This window comes from Canis lupus, chromosome 21, assembly GCF_011100685.1.
Source record: "Canis lupus familiaris isolate Mischka breed German Shepherd chromosome 21, alternate assembly UU_Cfam_GSD_1.0, whole genome shotgun sequence".
Taxonomy (NCBI): domain Eukaryota; kingdom Metazoa; phylum Chordata; class Mammalia; order Carnivora; family Canidae; genus Canis; species Canis lupus.
Genome location: NC_049242.1, coordinates 23,926,049 through 23,935,341, shown reverse-complemented (window position 1 = coordinate 23,935,341; position 9,293 = coordinate 23,926,049).

Genomic DNA, 9,293 nt, shown 5'->3' with positions numbered 1-9,293 from the left:
AGCAATGTGTAATGGTGTCTTATTCCTTACCCTCTAACAACAGCTGGATGCTCTCAAAAATTAAAAGAATTTTTGTCAGTCATATTTTGTAAAGGTGCATCCTATTTTTAAAAGTTTACATTTTCCTAACAACTAGTGAGTTTGAGCATCTTTTCATATATCCTGTCCATGTGCATTAACCTCTTCTGTGAATCGCCTATTCATATCTATCCATTTTTCTCTGTGGGTTGTTCATCTTGTACACATTCCACACTGTAACTAAAGTGGTCAGTAAAAGAATCAGGACTACAACCCAATCTCCCAACTTCCAACCCAGGATTTTCTCTACTGTGGTCATTTCCTGAACTATTATGTATTTTTGTTGTCATTGTTGTTGTGCTGTGTATTTGTTTTATTACATTTATGTCTCCTCTGCCATAATGTTAGTGTAACTAGTTTGTTAGTATAACTAGTTAGTGTAACAAAGTGAGCTCATACTGCTGTAGACAGAAAACCTTATTTTTTATCACCAAGTTTCTCTAACTTTCAGTGTCCTGAATAGTTTTTCTAAATAAATAAAATCTTGGACAGATCCCATTGCATTTTTTGTTTGTTTGTTTGTTTGTTTGTTTTGGTCCTCAGGTAATGAGAATTCTCCAAGTGCTTTCAAATATTAAAAAAAAGATAAAATTAGAAAGATGAGCTCTGTTTGGTTTGGAAGAAAGCAAGCATTTGTTTTGCAAACTCCATAGGCTGTATTAGGCAGCTTAGCTGCCATGACAAAATACCACAGGCTTAAACAATGGAAGTTTATTTCTTCACTGATCTGGAGGCTAGAAGTCTGAGATCCTATTGGATTAGATCCTACCCTTATTACCTTACTTAAGCTTAATTTTACCTCCCAGAGTCCCCATTTCCAAATAATACTCACATTGGAGGTTAGGTCTTCAACATATGAATTTGTGGGGAGGGGAGGAAGACAAACATTCAGTACATAACAAGGGATCCCATGGCAAAGTATTGGAATGGCCTCTAAGAGCTCAGAGTGGTCTCTAGTTGACAGCAGGAAAACAGGGACCTCAGTCCTACAATCATAAATGGCTGAATTCTGCCAATAATCAGAGCCCCAGACCTGACAAACACTTTGAATTTAGCCTGGTGAGATCCTGAACAGAGAATTCAATTATGCCATGTATAGGCTTCCAGCACACAGAAACTGAAATAAGAAACCTGTGTTGTTTTAAGCTGCTACATTTGTGGCACTTTGTTACATACTAATAGAAAATAAATATACTCTTTAAGGAAAAGAATCCAAAATTATAACGGGCCTAAAGGGGTTCATGCAAGGGAGGCGCACTGAAACACAAGCTTTGTTAGTTTCGAGGTATATCTATCCCTGGTTCCAAGGAAGGGAGAAGATGAGGAACACAGGGCATGAACTGCAGTATTATGCTGCCATGTAGGGTGGATCAGATGTCCTAAATCAATTCTTTCTCTTTGGAAGGCGTTAGCAGATCTTTTGCAGATCCCCGCCTAGAGCCTTTACCTGGACTTTGCTTAACAAGGCAAGGCCTCCCCTCTAAATTAGCTCCTGAGCTTCTAGTATTCCATCCTCTTTGTTGGAATCACAGTGCCTTCCATGTGATTCTTTGAGGGTAGGTCACTCTTAAGGAGATCCCAGTCAGCTTCCTTCTTCTCAGTCTACATCAATTCCTAGGACACGCCTGTCTTTGCCCCATGGCCAGTGGGAGAACAGTTTACTCTTAGCACAACCATCTCTCTCCTTGTCCTACAAATTTCATTTGGCCTCTCATCACAGAGGTCCTCAAGCATGTGTCAAGTTATGTCTTATGATCCCCAAACTCCAGATTCACATATCAAGCTCTCTGAGTAGTTTTTCTGGAATTCTCCTAACTCCCTTAGCTTAAGGAAGCTTAATTCAAGGACTCTGAGCTCTAGTCTGACTTACTGTGTCCTTGGGAAACTTTCCTTTCCATTCTGGGCCTTGCTTCCTGGGGTCAGTTAAATGAAGATGCTGGATCAGATTCACACATTTATTCAGTAAATGATTATTGAGCATCTACGATGTGCCTGGAACATTTCTGGGCACCGAGAGTCAGCAGAGAACAAAGCAGATGGCCTCTGAGGGCCCTTCTGGCCCTCACATTCTCTGATGCTTCTCCCTACCACTTCCCATTCACCCTCCACTCCCGATGGGCAGTCAGTCCTGGCGTCCCACATGACTGCCTTTTCCACCCCCATCGAGCATAGCCTCCTCTTGCTGCAATCGTTGATGGAACTAGGGGTGAGCCTCCTCTGAAGGCAGCATTGCTGTCCCCCTCTGCTATTGCCTATCAGTCTGGTCTGTCTGGGCTGGAAGTGCTGCCTGGCCAAATACAAAGGAAAGGTTTATTTGTAGCGATCAGGAAGTCCCCCATGACCCCTTTCCATCCACCTCTGGGACAGGAAGCCCCAGGAGGAAAAAACAAAAGATGAAACGCTGGCTGACTTCCCAGCTCCCAAGTGTTCAGCAATACTCTGGTCTGGAGGATCCCTTCTGCCCCTCAGACAGTGACCTCCCTCAGAAACTCCTTCCTTGTCATTGGGCCCCAGGCCCCCAGTTCCTTTCCAGAGAATCCAGAAGGACTTAGGTGACGTAAAAGTGGGTATAAGAAATGAAGATTGACTCTCTGGGAAAGGATGCATGATGTCTTATCCTAAGCTAAGTCTCCGCATCTGGGAGAGAGGAAGGCTGAATTCACAGAGTGGGAAAAATATTCTCGGTGGTTAAGGAAGCAAGTGAGTCACCTGCTTTGACCTTCATCTGTGCCTTCCCATGGCCAGGGAGGGTAGTTTCGGGGGGGTAGGGGGTGGGGATGGAAGAGATTTCCAAGACTCAATTTTTGCTTTCTGAGTTATTTGGGGATCCTTACCTATGACATCACCTTACATCCATCACTCTTCTCCCAACAACTTAGCTCACCTGCCTGGAAGAAAGTTAACATGAATAGGATATTCTTTTATGGGTGCCCAGGGCCTGTACTTAAAAGGACCTCATGCTAGGTTTAAGCTCTGCTGTTGCCATCGTGAAATTCACGATAATTTCTTCTTTTTTTTTTTTTTCATGATAATTTCTCAAAAAGAAGCCCATGTTTTCATTTTGTACTGGGCCCCACAAGTTGCACAACTGGTCCTGTTGTGTGCACAATTGAGAATGTCCCATGTGTTAGGTTCTAAGCCAGGTACTTGACATACTGGTATCATTCCACCCTCTAACTGTGCTGAGCTAAGGATTGTTAGCTCTCATTAACCACTGATGAAATTTAAGCTTTGGTAAATACCAAGTACAGAGTGCAGCCAGGTTTCAAACCCGAGTCTGACTCCAGGTTCATTCTGCTCCATGGTCCTGTCTACCAAAAGAAATGCTTTTACTTCCAATATATGGGAGAGCTGAGTCTGGAAAAGCAATCAGGAGAATTAGGCAGAGGTGGGATGAAGGGCTTTGACCAGAGCTAGAATTTCAAGCATAGGCACATTCACATGTCACATGCCCTCACTCACACTCCAATTCTCATGCACATGTATGTGTACATGCACACATGCACACTCACATCACTAGTCCAGAGCCTGCCTTCAGAAGCAGTTCAGTTCTATGTATCGTTACAGTGTCCTAGAGTGTCAACACCACAAGGATCCCTAGGGAAGCACATACTGTACTAATCTGATTCCTGCATTTGACAAATGAGAAAACCAAAGCTCAGAGAGGGAAGAGATGGTCTAAGTCACACACTTTACTAGTGGCAAAGCTGGGGGCCTTGTGCCAGCCTCCCAACTCTAGATCCAACAGCACAGCATAGGATGAATTTATGGGAGATAAAATGGGGCAAATACAGATGGTATCTGAGCAAAAAGGAAGTGTGATCTTGAAATTAACCAGGTTTTCTTTCCATACTGACCACTCTTCCTCTGCACCCCCAAGCAAAATTTACCCATCAGCATCTGAGAGATACTTTGCTTCTGACCCTGGCTCAGCACAGAAATCCCCACCTCCCTATCCGTATTTATAGTAATCCTATTGCTCAAGGCCCCAAAACACCTGCTTTAAGGAGTTAGCAAGGTTGATTTTTCTTTCATTCATAAGCAAAACAAAAGGAAAAGGCAAAATATAAACAGGATAAAGCATGAGGGCTTAATTACTCTATAGAAACAGGAGAGTTCCTATGAAGTAAAAAACAAAACAAAGAACTGCCAGGGACTGCCCTGGAGGAACAGGTGACTTGGGGCTGGGCCAGTTTTTGGCATTCTCTGGGCAATCTCCCAACACCAGCCCCTAAAATCAAACTGGGCTTGAGATGGGGTCATGCAGCTAAAGAGCAGAGTTTTGATCCTCTTTCATTCTGAAGACCCTTCTCCTCCCACATTTCCTCCTAGACAGATTTAGGTTCAAATTTTGACTTTGTCATTTACTAAATGTGATTTGGGGCATGTTGCACAGTCTAAGTCTCAGTTTCCTAAAGTGTAAAATGGGCATGATACTCAAACCTATGTCCAAATCTCAGGGGATTCCCAGCATGTGGGTCTTTCAGTACTAAAGCCACAGAGTCCTACCTTAGGTTGGTCATCTTAGGCTATTGGGAAGATAATGCTGATGAAGCATTTATTAAAGTGGCTGATACACCGTAATTGTTCCTACAATAATTATTATTCTTTCCTGTTACTTCAAACGTTCTTTTTATTTTTTAAAAGATTATTTATTTATTTATTTATTTATTTGTTTATTTATTTATGAGAGATACAGAGAGAGGCAGAGACATGGGCAGAGGGAGAAGCAGGCTCTTTCTAGGGAGCTGGATATGGGACTCGATCCCAGGACCCCGCGATCACGACCTGAGCCAAAGGCAGATGCTCAACCACCGAGCCACCCAGGTGTCCCTCAAATGTTCTTTTAAAAGATTTATTTATTTTAGAGAGAGGGAGAGAGAGAGAGAAAGAAAGAGAGATCACACACCGGGTAGTACATGGGATGGGGGTAGGAGCAGAGAGAGGAAGAGAATCCTCAAAGAGACTCCCTACTGAGCTTGGAGCCCTAGGCAGAGCTCCAGGCTGGGCTCAATCCCAGGACCCAGAGATCAGACCTGAGCTGAAAGCAAGAGTCTGATGCTTAACTGACATAGCCACCCAGGCACTTCCTTACTTCAAACATTTAAAGAGCACTTTCTGTTCGCCACACTTTGTGTTAAGAATTGTTAAGCTAAATTATAAACATTCATAGAGTTCATTTTATGTTTATAAAGCATTTTCATTAACCTATTTTCTCAGTTAATCTTGACAACAGGCCTACGAGGGAGCTAAAACTCAATATCCCCATTTTACAGGTAAGGTAACTGAAGCTCAGAAAGATAAATGACTTACTCAAGGTCACTGTCACTTGGCTAATAGGTGGCTATGGACTGAATGTGTCCCCCCAAATTCATATGTTGAAGTCCCAATGCCCATTGTGATGGCATTTGGAGGTGGAGACTTTGAGAGGTAATTAGGTTTAGATGAGTCCTGAGGGTAGAGCTCCTTATCAAGGATTAGTGTCCTTATAAGAATGAGACTAGAGCTCTCTCTCCCTCTCTCTGTATCATGTGAGGATGCCACAAGAAAGTGGCAATCTGCAAACCAGGAACGGGCTCTCACTGGATCTCCCAGCTCCCAGAACTGTGAGAAATCAATGTTTGTTTAAACCAGCCAGTCTACAGTGTTTTGTTACAGCAGCCTGAGCTGACTGAGACATAAATGAAGAACTAGGATACAAATGTAAGTCCCATTGCTGCAGAGCTTCACAGCATATGACAGATTTTCACAGCATATGACACTGTCTTACTACCTTTCTCCATCCTTATCCACTAAAACTACTAATACCTCCTATTTCTTCTTACCTTTGTCAAGCAGGATTCTTTGCTGCAAATGGAACCACATTTTTGCTTATTTAAACAGAAATGGAAGGGTGCCTGGGTGACTCAGTTGGTTCAACATCTGACTTTTGATTTTGGCTCAACCAAAATTCCAGGGTCCTGGGATTGAGCTCCATGTTAGGCCCCTTGCTAGGTGGAGGAGTCTGCTTGAAATTCTCTCTCTCCCTCTGCCCTCCCCCCACCACTGTGCTCTCTCTCTCTCTCTAAAATAATAAACAAATCTTTAAAACAAAACAAAGCAAAATACAGAAAAGGAATTGTTGAAGGGATATTAGGTAGCTCACAGAATCTCCTGGAGGGCCAGAGAAGCTTTCACCCCAGGGTCAACTTCCAAATTCACTACACAGAACTGGCCTAATGAACATGTGACAACCACTGCTCTAGGGAATGGGTTCCACTGCCGGCACCATCAAAATGATCAATGCCAGACCCTGGACTCTACCACTATAGCTGCTTCCTCTGCTGCTAGCTGTGGATCACACTGATTCTGTACACTCCTGCTTCTTTGCCTCACTAGCATCCAATTCAAGGTTGGCCTAAGGGTAATCTATCTGACTGGCAGGGTTTAGGTCATGTGCCATGCCTTAGTTGCAGGGATTGCTGGGAAAGCAAGTCTAGCATTTTCAGTTTCTATGATGGGAAGCTGGATCTGTCTATCTCATAAGATGAGGACTCTCCAGACATGAAAATGTCCTAAAGCTCAGCAGCCCCAATTACAACTATTTGTAATCCCTTCTCCCCTCTCTCCACACCTGTAGGCCAGCCACCTCCAAACTTCAACTTTTATTTTGTCTCAATATAACTTACTAAAGGTATCCCCAGTGTTGTGAATTCATCCAGAGTGAAGTCCAGAGTTCTTGAAGAATTTATGCTTTTACACAGATATGTTAGTTCAGGTCTCCCAAGAAGCAGAACAGAGAGGGGATTAAACATACAAGAATTTTACTCATATGACAACAGGTGTTTAAAAAATGAAAAGGGAGAGGTTGGTTGAACCATTAATCCTCCATGCAAGTCTGACCCTAAGTAAGCAGAAGGGGAGGGAAGGTTGGGTGGAAAGTATCCTAGACCACTGTGCAGTCTAAAGAAGGTTGGGCTGTCATGAAGCCAGAGTTGGCTGTCGGAGGAGTCCTTGTTCCTCAGGAATATGTCTACTTAGTCTCCCTGCTGCACAATCCTTGGCTGGTAACAGCTCAAAGGAGGTGTGATATCAGCACAAATAAGGTGGTGGACTTTACAGAGCAGTGTCTGGTGCCCTTGGTCTATTACACTCCCATAGTTGGAGATCTGCAAAGCACCTTTTCATGACCCCATACATGCTCTTTTCTCTACCTGCAGTCCCTCTTTTCTAGCTTTTTCTTTTTGGCTAACTCCTCTTGATCTTTTAAAAAAAGGTCTCAAATCTGGGTGAAGTCCTCCTTGAACTCCCTAGCCACAATACCCCCACAGCATCTTCTATCCAGGAGTCTCCTGGCAGCCACCTTGCTCTTTATAATTGTCTATTGAGATGCCTCTAGACAGAGCCCCTCTAAACTGGGAGTTATTTCTACACCCCCAGCACTTACACATCGGTACATGTTGGGGAATGAATGAGTGTTGAGATGGGACAGTTGGGTTGCCAGGGTTCTGTTCTCACTTAAGCAATTCTGACAAGGTCTACTCAACTTCTGCTTGCTCATATCCATCTCTGACCCTCTCCATTGCCACTGCTACCACCCTAGTTCTCTTCTGTCATCAAACATCTAGAATATGGCAACTGCCTTCTCACTGACCTCTTTGCACACTCTCTCCTCCAGTTCATCCTCTGCACAGCATCAAAATGATATTTTGAAAATAAAATATCCTCCAATAGCTCTATATGGAAAAAAAGGAAGTCCATACTTGTCTGAACTCTATAGCCCTTAATGATCTTTTCCCCAGGACCTGTCCAGCCCCTGTCTTGCTGTGCGGTCTCACACCCCAAGCGTTCACTGTTGTGTTGCCCATGGTTTCCCCTAATGCACTTGGCTGGTCCATGCCCTGATTTCCTTTCTTGTGCTTAGCAAGGCACCAACCCACCTTTCGAGTTTCTCTTCAAAGATTCTCCTCTGCAAAGACTTTCTAGCCTTCTTCCCAAGGAGAATTGACCAATCCCTTGTTTGTGCCCTTGTTTTCCTCCTTATCCTTTTAGCCTGGGGCCCATACTACTCCACTTTTTCTCCTCTCACTGCTTGAGTGGGAGGTCAGTGTTTTATTTGTTTCTGAGTCTATGGGGCATAGCCTAAGGCCAGCAAAGAGATTTTAGTACTTACTAAGTGCTTACAGTGACTTGGGGCATACATGAATGAATGTTTGAAGGACAGGTTAATCTGAAATAGTTGCATTTCAACTGGGATTATATATGTGTATAATGGCTTGATTTTTTTTATTTTTGTTTGTTGCTTGATTGGTTGGTTTGCTCACTTGTCCAACTCTAAACTCCTTTCTTATATTTGGAGAATTCTACACCATAAGAGTCTTGGAGAAAGACAGGTCTTGTCTCCTATTATAGAAGTAAAAAAGGCTAGAAATTTGATTTCCAGCTCTCCCTTAAAGCTAGGGTATGATTTAGACTCTATCAGTAAGTTATATTATCCTGGAACTTAGAATAAGATGCCTGTATTGCAAAGAATCAGGGATGGTGGAGAGTTTGGCAGTGGTGGGGGCAGTGTCAGGGCAGCCTAGGTTTTAGGGCAGCAAAGCCAGCAGAGTGAGTGGTGGCCTCTGGGTCCAGTGTTCAGGGCAGGGATAAAGGTGGCAGTGGTGTCCTTACTGGATTGGGCCTGTAGCATGATAGATTAGGGATGAAGTTGTACCTGCTGACTCCCTTTGTTTCTGCCGATTGTTCTAACACCTTTATTGAGATATAATTCACATACAATTCACCCATTTAAAGTAAATGATTTTCCAGAATATTCATAGATATGTGCAGCCATCACCATAGGCAATTTTAGGACATTTTTATCATCTAAAAAAGAAACCTCAAGATCTTTAAGCCCACTCCTCTTGCTTCTCCATCCCCAATCCATTCCCCAGCCCTGAGCAACCACTAATCCACTTTCTGTCTATAGATTTCCTCATTCCTTTCATATGAATAGAATCACATAGTAGGTAGTCTTTGTGACTGGCTTATTTCATTTAGCACAATTTTTTCAAGGTTTGTCTATGCTATATCTTATGTCAGTACTTCATTCTCTTTTATGACTGAATAATATTCCACTGCATTCCAGATCTTGTTCATTCAGTCATCAGTTGATGACATTTGGGCCTTTTCTACTTTTGGCCATTATGAATAATACCACTATAAACATTTGTGTACAAGTGTCTGTGTGGACG